Source organism: Choloepus didactylus, chromosome 4 (assembly GCF_015220235.1).
Source record: "Choloepus didactylus isolate mChoDid1 chromosome 4, mChoDid1.pri, whole genome shotgun sequence".
Lineage (NCBI taxonomy): Eukaryota > Metazoa > Chordata > Mammalia > Pilosa > Megalonychidae > Choloepus > Choloepus didactylus.
The window spans coordinates 25,524,871-25,538,461 of NC_051310.1; the positions used below are offsets into that span (position 1 = coordinate 25,524,871).

The 13,591-nt window shown below is 36.1% G+C and overlaps 1 pseudogene; it reads left to right on the plus strand.

Moving 5' to 3' along the window:
* The first annotated feature begins 12,507 nt into the window (after nt 1-12,507).
* Nucleotides 12,508-13,137, plus strand: LOC119533156 (annotated as a pseudogene).
* Nucleotides 13,138-13,591: the final 454 nt, after the last annotated feature.

The following is a 13,591-nucleotide window of genomic DNA, read 5'->3' on the forward strand; positions in this document are numbered from 1 at the left end:
GGTGCTCGTGAGATGCTGGTTTGTTGGATTGTACAATGTTAACTTAATGAAACTTGGAATTACATTCCCAGAATCCCCTTTCTGTATGGTTCCAAATTAGGGTTTGACTAAGAACAACTTACTGAGCCCACTTTGGAAGATGGAAGTGGAGCTATGGCTGTTGTGCTTGGAGGTCATCACAGTTAGGTATGATGAGGAACAATTAGATATGGTGATAGACAGTTAGGTTTGGTGAGGTCCTAGAATTTATTTCTTGTGTCTAATCTAAATACAGCTCAGCTTCCCAACTACTAGCTCAAGTACTAGACCAACAGAGACCTCAAGTCCACCACCAGATACTTGGCTGCAGACTGTAGCATGGTAGCTGCATAAAAGAAACAGCATATCATAACCTTTTTACTAGCTCTCCCTTCACAATCTCACTTTGCCAACAGAAAGTGTTGGAATTTTGGTATTTCCCTGCCACCCCAATTCCCTATAATCACCAGTGCCTCATTCAAACTGGCTAGTAACTCTTTCTATTTTTCTCTGATTCCTTGTTCTAGACCTGTACTTTCTCAGGTGTGTATTTTACTTCTCACATGTTGGTAAAGCACAGTCTCATCATAAATTCTTTATTCCTATATTTCTCATATTGTGTCTACTTCCTTAAGTGAACCCATGGCTGCTACATTTGTCATGTTCTGTTTCTTGATCTGTGTTTTTGTTACATGGGTAGATACACTTTTGGAAAATCCATCAAGCCACATATTTCTGATTTTTGTAATGTTCTGTTTATATTTTACAACTTTAGCTAAATATTTACTTATAAAACTGCTTCCATGAATGAGGTTTTTATCCAATAATGAGAATTAAAGTGACTGGGCACTTTAGGAACAGTTAAAAAACCCCAGACTTTCATCTAGCAATTTATTAAACACCAAGAAAATATATAGATGGAGAAGCAATATGTATTTATTCAGCAAGTAATAATGATCAAAGGAAAGGCTTAAAGTGGACATTGATTCTATAGAAGTGTGATAAGCTGAACAATGGCCCATAAAGGTATCCAGGTCCTAATTCCTAAAATCTCTGATTGCTACCTTATATAACAAAATGGACTTTGCAGATGCCATCATGTTAAAGATCTTAAGATGGGGAGAGTACCACAGATTGTTTGGTTGTACCCTGATTGCAATTACAAATGTCTTTATAAAAGGGAGAAACAGGGATATTTGACAGACAGAGGAGGAGAAGAAAGTGATGTGATAATGGAAGCAGGAGAAGAAAAGTTGATGCAATGCAGGGTCATGAGCCAAGGAAATGAGAACAGCTCTAGAAAAGAGAAAAGGCTAGGCAATTGACTTTCCCCTAGAAACTTTTTAGAAAGTGTGGCCCTGCTGACACCTTGGTTTCAGTCCAGTAAAACTCATTTTGGACTTTTGCCTCTAAAACTGTAAAATAATAAATTTGCGTTGTTTTAAGACATCCAGTTTGTGGTAATTTGTTTCAGCAAACATAGGAACTAATGCAAAAAGAAGGAAAATCTTCAAAAATTAATTTAATACATGGATGAGGAACAAGCTATACTTTGATTAAAAAAAAGAAAAAACAACAACAAATAATGGTGGAACATATTGCATTCTTCTAACTTAAAGAGAGATGATACATGAAAACATAATAAGAATTTAACTACATTGGATTAGAGGTCTCAGTCTTTATTGTATTCCCCAAATAAAACTCCAGGTTGCCTTGGACAGCAACAATGATGTTAATATTAAAATGAAGACTCCAAATGCAATTTAATTGCATCATAATTAGAAGCAAAGCCAAACCTGGTATAGCAATTTCTCCACAAGGAATTTCTAAAGTGAAGTTTGTTAATTATTTGAATCACTGAACAGGAATGAAGATAATATGATAAATAATTTGAGACAATACGTACTTATATATTATAAAAATTATGTGTCTACGTATCTATCTATACCTATTCACACAGATGTGTACACACACACACACACACACACACACACACACACACACTGTGGAGACAGTGCACTCTACCTTAGAGAGCTGTGAGGCACCTGAATTTGGATCTGAAAATTATCTGCATTGTTAGGTGACTCCTATAAGCCATTTCACACATTCCTGTGGTCACTCAACATGAATCCGATAAAAACGGCCTCTAGAACTTTTTCATTTTTCTAGCCCTTCATTAGGCACTTCTTTCCTGGACCTCTACTGTGTTCCCAGTTTTTCCAGTTTCTGACTTTCTTTTACTTTTTCTTGTTTGTGGACCTAATCATCAAAATAACTCACCTCATATGTTTTCCCTGATCCACACCAGGTAATATCAAAGACTAGCTCTTGAACTCACTCTCTCTGAATATGGACTCAGGCCACTCTAGTTAAGTACAAGTAGTTTGGACTTGGTCTATGTGCAAGGAAAGGTGCAAGGAAAGGTTTAACTCAGGTTGACACTTCCTATTCCCAAGGAACATCTTTTCCATGACCAGAACTGAATTCTTGCAATGTTCTGTCTCATAAATTTGCTTTTGCATGCCTGAGGCCTAGAGTTATGTTGTCCCAATGTGTTCAGATAGTTTATACTAATAAAATAATTTATGGGGAACATCTGTTTCCCTCTGGAGGTCTGGAGCTTCAGTAACTCAGGTCAGTCACACAGGGACTTCCTGCCTACCTGACTCACTGTCAGTAAAAACTGTGACAGCCAGGCTCAACTGAACTTTCTTTGTTGACAATACTTTGACCTTGTTGCCATTAAGCACAGCCTCTGGTACCCCACTAGGAAGGGGCACTTGGAAGCTTGTGCCTGTTTTTCTCCAGGCTTCATCTCATGAGACTTTTCCTTTTCCTTATTTTCTCTGTACCCTTTTCACTGTAGTAAACCATAACAATGAGTACAACGACTTCTGGGTCTTCTGAGTCCTAGAATATCATCGATCTTGAGAACGGTCTTGGGGACTCTGAAAACATCATGTTTTCAAGATCTAGGTCAGGAAAGGTTTCTATCAAACAGTTCTTATGGGTAGTACTATTACTGAATTCTTGCTAATTTCTCCAACAAAGTATTGAACCAAATATCATGAGAGGGATGGTAGGAAGAGTGACTTAGCAGAAAACAATTTTAGTGACAGGATATAGAGAACATTCTAGTTAACTTGGCACCTCTCTTGATATCTCTCATTGTTTTTACCTCATTATATGGCTGAGAAAAAGGTTATGACAGGAGAATTTTTCTTGTAGTCTGCTTAATCTTGCATCATATCCTTATTTTAATCCCATCGTTTCTCTGCAATCATTTTTTAAACTCCTTTTCTTTGTGTGGAGGATATTTAAAATAATATAATAAATATCTTTCAGTGCATTTTACAAGGTATAGGTAAACATATCTTAATAGGTATAATGTGTATATTTGAATGAGGGTTCTACAGTCAAACCTTCCAAACTTTGAAATTATTAATATATCTTCAAGATAAATTGCAAATTGTTCCCTACATCTGATTATCCAACATATAGCCCAATGAGCGGACAATTAACAATCTTATATTATATACTAAAAAGCTTAATTTCTTTCTTAGTGTTTTAGGAAAAAATGATATATGTGCTCTAGAGTTTCTTACAACCTAAATGTCTGCATCAGTGATTCCCAACCTGCAGGCCATGGACCAGGTGGCTGAAGATTGAACACAATGAATTTATGAACTGATTTGTATATCAAACTAACTCTACACTGAATAAATCATGTCCTGTACATACCAATATTTCAAATTTTCAAATATATGTAGATGCTATTCTGATTATCAAGATACAAAATCATGTGAAGTGTTTCTAAATGCATTTTAGAGCTTTGTCATTAATTAATGAATTCTAAGGGAATTCATTAATGAATTTTCTAACAGAGAAGTTGTCATGTAGATTCCACCTGTTCATTATGTTATTAGGAAATAATCATGCTGAGTATATGCACTCTGCTTATGGGTATCCTCTTCAAATTTAAATAAGGCAGGGGAAATTTGTGTCCTTTCCTTTGGGAAAAAACATTGCAGTACATGGCCTGCAGAAGGAAAAGGTATATTCAGTATCATTGATTTTAAAATCCTTGTGTTGCACATGAAGAGAAAAGAGGACAACAGAATTTTATTGCCTTCCTACAGTCAAAGATGTAATTTCTTGTGAGCTAATACCTGGGCCACTCAATCTAGTAAAGACAATGTAGAACAGTTGCTTTCATTGTCAAGGGTTGGCCTCAGCGGGTTCAAATTTCAGTCTCACAACTCACTAGCTACGTCTTTCAAAACATAAATTAACATTTTTATATCTGGATTTTTTTACCTGTTAAATAGGGACTATGACTTCTCATAGGACTAATGTGAGGGTTAAAGGAGAAAAAAACATGCAAAGAGCTTGGCACTGAGCAATGGTTTGTCTATCACATTTCCTGAGTTTTAAGCTGACTTTTCTCCATAAGCCCTGCTACATTGTATTAAATCACCCAGTCCCTCACCCACAATGACTATGGAAGCAGGGAAAAGTGATCCTCAGAATGTTCTAGAATCTTATTAAAAGCATATCATAGCTCCCCAGAAGGAAGCATATACACTTAAATTCTGCTAATCTCACTAAGTAATTGGAATTATAGCTACAGGATATCCTTTTTCTCTGACACACTTCAATGGCTTTTGTGAAATTCCTAATTGTTTTACTGAACCCAAAATTCTTTCATGAAGTAGAAACACGACAACTGAAAAACATTTTGGCATTGACTTCAAAATAATTGTGCCTTTAACATTGAGTACTGGTGGCTTGGTATGCTGAGCCCTCTGTCTTGGGGCCTGCCCTTATGAAGTTCACTGCTGAAGAGGAGAGGCTGAACCTGCTTATGATTGTGCCTAAGAGTCTCCCCGAGTGCCTCTTTCTTGCTCAGATGTGGCCCTCTCTTTCTAAGCCAACTTGGCAGGTAAACTCACTGTCCTCCCCACTACACGGGACCTGACTCCCAGGGGTGGAAATCTCCCTGGCAACACAGGATATGACTCCCGGGGATGAGTCTGAACCCAGCATCGTGGGATCGAGAACACCTTCTTGACCAAAAGGGAGATGTGAGATGAAACAAAGTGAAGCTTTGGTGGCTGAGAGATTTCAAATGGAGTCGAGAGGTCACTCTGGTGGACATTCTTACGCACTATATAGATAACACTTTTTAGGTTTTAATGTATCAGAGTAGCTAGAAGTAAATACCTGAAACTATCAAACTCCAACCCAGTAGACTTGACTCTTGAAGACAATTGTATAACAATGTAGCTTACAAGGGGTGACAGAGCAGTTGTGAAAACCTTGTGAATCTCACTCTCTTTATCCAGTGTATGGATGGATGGGTAAAAAAATGGGGACAAAAGCTAAATGAAAAATAAGATGGGATTGGGGGGATGATTTGGGAGTTCTTTATTTACTTTTTTTTTTAATTCTTATTCTGATTCTTCTGGTGTAAGGGTAATGTTCAAAAATAGATTGGGGTGATGGGTGCATAACTATATGATGGTGCTGTGAACAGTTGATTGTGAACCATGGATGATTGTGTGGTATGTGAATATATCTCAATGAAATTGAATTTAATTTAAAAAAAAATAGATGGAAAAAAAATCCTTTATTCCAACAATGTTTTGTGATAAGTTTCTTTTTGGAAACAAAATTAGTAAATACTGAAGAGAAATAATTAATGTGTAAAAATCTCTTTAAATAATCACTGATCTTTTCCATCTTTAAAAGAGATATAACACCTTGGTAGTGAAGATGTCACCAGGTTAACGATTTAATTTATGGGAGGACATACAAAATTGAATATTGCAAAGGAGGCTGAGTTTGCTCTCAACTTCTGCTAAATCAATGTAGAATGATATGTAAATCAGCCCTTTAAAAACTACCAGACAAATTATTACCTAATTCATCAAATGCAGAACATTTCTTTATTAATTCTCTCTCTGAAAATTCAGAAGACTTCATATCCCTTAATAATCAGATACTTAATACATTTGTAATTATTTTCTTTCATTTTACATTAGAGCATTTTTTTTATTGGCTTGTTTTGGCTTATCCCCAACCCTCCCCAAAATATTTATGAATAAAACTATTTACTTATTTTTAATCTTCCGATGTTTCCAATTACTGAGTATCTTCATTCATAAGAGCAAGATAGAAGTTCATAAACTGAATTAGAGATTTGTAAAGCATTATTTCAACTGGTTATTTCAGAACATTTGAATGTATAACTAAAAGTCTACTTAGCATGGAGACAATTGATATATCTTTGAAAGAAAACAATGCATATTGACAATGTGGTAAGAGTTGTTTTCCTGTTTTTATTATTTTTTGTTTACTCTTTATAAGAAGTTAATTATATCATAATAATAATTATGGCCTTAAGAAAAATTATCCAAAACTTGAAAATAAGGCAAAAGGAAGACTGCATGTTCTTTCAGCTTCATATTGGAGCATTGCCCAATAGGCCCATTCAAAGATAATTTAATTTTCTAGGGAGGATTTATCTTTGTTTAACTTACTATTTCTTATTTATTAGGGCCTCCAAATTTTGTGAAGTCACATGTAACATGTAGATTAAAATTATTTCCGAGAAATAGGAAGGATATCCCAAAAGTTATGGTTTTATTGCTGTTTTAGTCTGCTAGGCTGCAGAAATATACCAGAAATAGGCTGGCTTTTAACAACAGTAATGTTTTCATTTATAAGCTTACAGTTCTGAGGCTATGGAAATTTCCAAATCAAGGCATCATTAAGACTATATCTTCTTCCTGAAGACAGGCTGCCAGTGATCCTGGATTCCAACACATGACAAGGCACATGGAAGCATCTGCTGGACTCTCCTTTGTTTTGCAGGTTTCATTGTCTCCAGCTTCTGGCTTCATTGACTTCCTCTGCTTCTGTGGATTTCTCTCTGGGATTCTGTGTTCTTGTTTGTTTGTTTGTCTGAATTCAATTATCTTATAAAGGTCTCTAGTAAAAGGATTAAGACCCTGAATGAAGTGAGTTACATCTTAACTTAAGATCCCACTCACCAAAAGATTCTACTTAAATAGGTCCACACCCACAGGAATTGATTAACTTTAAGAACATACTTTTCTGGATTGCAGAAAGCCTCCAAACCATCACATTCCACACTTTGAACCCCCAAAAGACATGTTCTTTCCATATGAAAAAATGAACACCCAAAGGTCTTAAATCATTTCAATAATAACATTAAGTACAAAGTCTCATCAAAATCACTTATAGGCAAGGTCGGTCCTGGGGCACAATTCCCCTCTGTTTGTAGATCTGTGAAACTTAGAGAACAAGTTATCTGCTTCCAAAATACAAAGAAGGGGAAGTCATAGAATAAACATTTCCACTGCCATAGGGAAAAATTGGAAGGAAAATAAGGGTCACAGTTCCCAAACAGTTCCAAATTCCTGTAGGGCAAACTCCATTAGATTTCAAGGTCTGAGAGTCATCTATAGAACAATGTCTTGTCCTTGGGGCCTGATGGAGTGGCAGCCCCACCATTTGCAAGTGCTTACGAAGTGGCCATGCTCTCGGCTCCACCCTCATCAAGCATCAGGGTAGTGGCTGGACTCTCCACAATCTCCAGGGGACAAGCTCAACCACTTTGGAACAGTAGGGTGCTGGCCAGACTCTCCCTATTCTCCAGGGAATGTCCTTCAACCTTCCTAAAGACTGGGTAACAGCACTCTTCCAGAAAACTGGGCAGAAGGCCCACCTTTTGCAAGCTCTGGGGCAATCTCCCTCTTTCCACACACATGGGTGGATCCATTTTCTTGACCTGAGAAGATGTCTTTGCTCTAGACTTTAGCTTCCATGGTTCTGCCTTTGAAGTCATTTTTCCTTCAATTTGTTCCTTTTAGTCCAGGCTAGCAGTAGTTCCAGTCATCTAGTTCTCACAAACACTTGTCTGTTTCACATGTATTACAGACGGGTCCAAGCCATCAGACAGTAGAACTTTCCACAAATCCTCTGAATGACTGCATTTCCAATCCTGACTTGCACTGAAATGGGTGACTGGTTCCATGCTCAGTTAATCCTCACATGGAGCATTTTTCTCTGGGGACTCATTTTCCAGAAGCTCACAATTTTCCAAATCATCAATTTCTGGTTTCTTTGTATCCAGGAGTTCAGTTCTCTCCTTATCCTTTTCCTCTCACATTTTTCTATAAGCTGCAAGGAGAAGGCAGATTGCACTTTCCACATTTAGTTTGGAAATCAAATCAGCTAAATAGCTAAGCTTTTCACTCTCAAATCCTACCTTCCATGTGACATCAGGACTCCATTTTGTGAAATTCTTTGCCACTTTTAAACAAGGATCACCTTTCTTCCTGATGGCATGACACATTCATCATTTCTGTCTAAGACCTCCTTGGAAGTACTTTTAGCATCCATATTTCTACCAACAGTCTCTTCAAGGTAATCTAGCATTTTTTATCAAGCACCTCACAATTCTGCCAGAATCTTCCCCTTACCCATTTATAAAGTCATTCTAGTATTTTTGGTATTTGCAATCTCAGCACCCCAGTCTCAGTAGCAAAATCTGTTTTAGTCTACTAGACAGCTGAAATCAAATATAACAGAAATGGGTTGGCTTTTAACAATGGGAATTTATTAGTTTACAAGCTTATTGTTCTGAGGCCATGAAAATGTCCAAATCAAGGCATCATCATGACCATACTTTCTTCCTGAGGACAGGCTGCTGGTGATCTTGGACTTCTCTGTCACATGGCAAGGCACATGGTAGCAACTGCTGGTCTCTCTCTTCTCCTCCAGATTTTGTTGCTTACAGCTTCTGGCTTCTGTGGCTTCCTCTTCATCTGTGGCTTTTTTCTCTCAGCTTCTGTGTCTTTTTATTTCTGTTTGTCTGAATTTCATTCTCTTATAAAGGTCTCTAGTAAGAGGATTAAGACCCACCCTGAATGAGGTGGGTCACATCTTAAGATCCTACTCACCAAAAGATCCTACTTAAATAGGTCCACATACACAGGAATGGATTGACTTTAAGGACATACTTTTCTGGGATCTACAAAGCCTACAAACCATCATAATTGTCCTTTCAGGTCTTAACCCTTTTCATATGTATTTTAGTAATCTTTTTGAAACTTTTTTTTATTCTTTCAGTACCTACTCAGTCCTCAGTTTTTTATCTTTAACATCCTTCTGTCCCTTCATTAATTAAATCTTTGACCTATGTTCACATTCTATGTCATGGTATTAACTCTTTTAAAATTATAGTTTTACAGGGGAAAACAAAATCATTTATAATATAAAGTAGTTCTCATCACTAATGAAGAACACAATGAGAATCAGGAGACACTAGCATCAAAGGAATGCATTGGACTTAAGAAATATTTTTCTTTACAATTACATGGAGTGAATATTTGCAAAACTCAAAGCATCTTAACTTCCTAAAATAGCTCTATCAACTCTGCAAACCTCATCCAAATTTCTTCAGGGATTTTAGATTTTTATAATTTTATCTATTGTTTCCCTATTATATTAGAGAGTGAGCCTTATTAACTCCTTGGTATGAATTCATTTTCTCAATCCTTTCTGAAGTGACAAGTAACTGGTATAGCTTCTGAAGCAGCATGAGATGGAAAAAGAGATTAAAACCCCTATCAAGGGAGGGTGGACTTGTCCTTCAGGTTCTCTGATCTTTCTTGAATGTTTTCAAAAAGTTGGGTGAGAGTTTATTTATTAGAGAACAATTGGAAAGGTTGTTGAAGGTGATCAAGATCGTTGTCACTGGTTCACAGTTCTGCTAAGAGTTTTCCTTGTCTTTTTCAATTTCTGGGACCACTGGGAGATTAAGTTCTCACTTAACCTCAAAAGAATATATTCATCTATGCACTCTCTGCTTTAGTCAGCCTTCCTGCAGCCCTTATTAGAGCACTGGGTACAATTTAGCTTAGCACTGGGTCCAAATAAAAGAGTAATTTTAGTTAATCTTTGGGAGATGAGACTATCAGCAGTCTTCAGGACAGAAAATGGATCCATGAAAAAATGTTTTTGGACTTTGTTTTGTTTTTAACTTATTAGAGAGAAGGCTAAGAAATAAGTTAATTATTATCAGCAAGCAAATAAGGATGAGTCTTTTTGAAAAGTAATATGTTTTACTGTATCAAAAAAGGAGAACTCAATAACTTACACTGAAATAAGAATTCTTATAACATCAGAGGGGGAATGGACATGCGAAGGCAATTAGTCTCCCTAAGAAACATAGCTTCATAATGTATAGTGAATAATACAAAACCATACAGTTGGTAAGGAGCATTTCACTTAAATGGAGAAAATCTGAACTCAAGAGCTCATTTTGTCTTCCAAATTCCTTTTTCAAACCTTAATAATGACATCAAGACAATTTCTTCAACTCTGATTTCTTTATGAAACTAGATCTGGCCTAGGGTTAACTCTCCATGTTGATACTGAGTATTTTCAAATTCAACCATTCCAACTGCAATGAAAGGAGAACAAAGCACTTCCAAGAGTCATAATTATGACTGGTTTTGTTTGATGCCTTTGGAATAGACTGCAAATATATTTATCATATTTATGTGTCCCACAGCTCTTGTTCTGGAGTTCAGTTTAGGTTTGTATTAGAAACTAAAATTAATTTCCCTGTTCTACTCTGTGACAGCAATTTTGAAGTACTGTAAATTCTAAGACATGTTCATCAACTATAAGTAATTACTAATAAGGGACAAGCAAATATTTTATTTTGTGCCTCTAATTAGTAATTGTGAAGCAATATATTTCCCAGAGTGTAGGATGATAAGAACAAACAGAATAAATCATTTTAAGATTGATTTTTTTTCCTATGGAAATGATGAATACGCATTGAAAAATTATAGCAATGCAATTAAATAGATGTTTCCAGGAGTGATATTATTTTAATTGAAAATAAGAAAAACTCAACCTGCATTCAATTTCTCCAAACCACACAGTACTACTACATTTCTGAGAAGATTCAGACATTTTTCTGTTTTAATATTTCAGTTCACTTTTTTGATCCAAGTAATCAGAATCTTGTTTGGAAAACAAACCATTTATTATTTGGTATGTGGCTATTTATTACTTCTCAGTTATGTTTTGCAGTTTTGTAATAGAAATGGAAGTTAACAGAACATTTCTCTAGCAATCTGGGAATGAATTATAATGCCATAAAAACTAGAGTGGCAGCATGCACAACTAATGATTTCTAAAAGTATGTTAATAAATCTGTGCTAGAAGTAGAGACATATCTATAACTATATTCATATTTGAAATCAATGCTTTCCCATAGTACATCTGCCAAGCAAACGTGAAGAGACTGGGGACATGGGAATAGTATAAGTGGGCTAATTTTTCTTGTCTTTCATAGAAATGTGTCAATATTTGAGTTTAATTTGAAAATCAGTTTAAGAAAATCATAAAAGACCTATTGGTAGACAGTAACAGAACTCGTCATAATACAGCAGTAATCCAGGATGGCAGAGGTAAGGGAAGGGAGGGCAGATGCTAAATGATGCTCACAGGAGGTAAAGGCTAAATCATGAGTTTTAATGGTAGAAATACTTGGTGTAGGTTCTTGATTCTTTCCTTGAAGAAATCATTTTATCTACATGGGCCTTGGTCCATTATCTGTAAATTTGATAAAATAATTATTTCGAAATTCAATCTTCGGAATTAAGGAGCCAAGGAGTGCAAGCACCTGACACAACATGCAGCACATATTAGGTGGTAATATTCAAGCTAATAGTTTTATTATTGTCATTGTTCTTTTTCTAATTTCTTCCACTTAAAAAACATACTTACCAATTATCTAAATATGTTTCATATGCCTGTCTGAATTATGGCATTATTTAATTTGAACTGCATATGACAATCTCCTTAAATTTATTTATTAGTCTATAATGCATGGGAGATCGAGGATGAGGTTATGATTGTTTGATGAAACATGCTCAGACAAGTCTGATGTCCAGAACAATCGCAGCAGATGTTTTCAGTGCCCCCACATCTCATTTACCTTGGACATTCCTCAATTAACCAATTTTCTCTTAAACTCTTGCATCAACATCTGCTTTGGGGAAAAGTAAAGCTAGTATCACAGTGTTCTAAGCATGTTTGCTAAGGAAATTTTTTTTGTTTAGTACCATAGAAGAAAGAGTATAAGTCTAAAATAAGAACAATGATTTTGACAGTAAAGGGAGATGTGAGAGTTACTTGAAGCAAGATTCATTCATTTACTTAATAATATTTATTGACCACTGACTATGTGCTAAACATTGTGGCACATTTTTCTTCCTTCTCAAAAGTTCCTTCAGGGTACTTACACACCTTGTGTAAAATTTATTGACATAGGCGGAGGAGCTCCAGAGACAAGTGGTCGCTGCGCTTCTGGTATCTTTAGCTTGCAGGGTCTTGACCCGGGCAGCTCCGCGCGGGAGTTGCCGCACCGCTGCAGGGATCATGGAGTTCTACTCCACCAGCAGCAGCGTTAATTCACCTGCTTACACTGTTTACATGGGAAAGGATAAATATGTAAATGAAAATCTAATAAAGTATGGCTGGCCTGAAGATATTTGGTTTCTTGTGGACAAAGTCTCTTCAGCTCATGTATACTTTGGGTTACATAAGGGGGAGAAGATAGAAGACATTCCAAAGGAAGTGCTGATGGACTGTGCACATCTTGTGAAGGCCAATAGCATTCAAGGCTGCAAGATGAACAACGTCATTGTGGTATATACACCGTGATCTAACCTGAAGAAAACAGCTGACATGGATGTGGGACAGATAGGCTTTCACAGGCAAAAGGATGTTAAAATTGTGACAGTGGAGAAGAAAGTGAATGAGATACTGAATCGATAAGAAAAGGCCAAAATGGAGCGAATCCCAGACCTAGCAGCAGAGGAAGAACGCAGAGACCATGAAGAGAGGAATGAAAAAAAAAAAGCCCAAAGTCAGGAAATGAAAAAGAGAGAAAAAGAAGAAATGAAAAAGAAGAGGGAAATGGATGAACTTAGAAGCTATTCATCATTAATGAAAGTTGAGAATCTGTCTTCAAATCAGGATGACAATGATTCAGATGAATTCATGTGAATGGAGAAAAGGACCTTTTAAAAATGCAAATTTAGGGATAGTTACAGACATTTTGATTTCAATTATGTTCTGAATTACAATAAACAAACAACCACGATTCTACCTTCATTCTGCACAAATATTAATTTTGGAGATTTTTTTTGAAGTCCCTTTTTTTTTTTGCTGACAGAAAATGTTCAAATATATAAATATATATATTTAATATAATTGGACTTGAAGACAGCATATCACTTTAGGAAAGTGAAAATACTTTTGCCAGAACATCTCTTGGTAGCTCATAAAAGTTGGCTGCCTTTGTTCTTGAGATAGTGTTTAGAAAGAACCAACTCTGAAAAGTGTTTCTGTTACTGTGTGATTCCCCTAAAAACAAATGTCTTGAAAGATTTTCATATTTTAAAATATCCTCTCCCATGTTAAAAAGAATGTGTTTGTGGGCAATATAGGTGAATCCCCT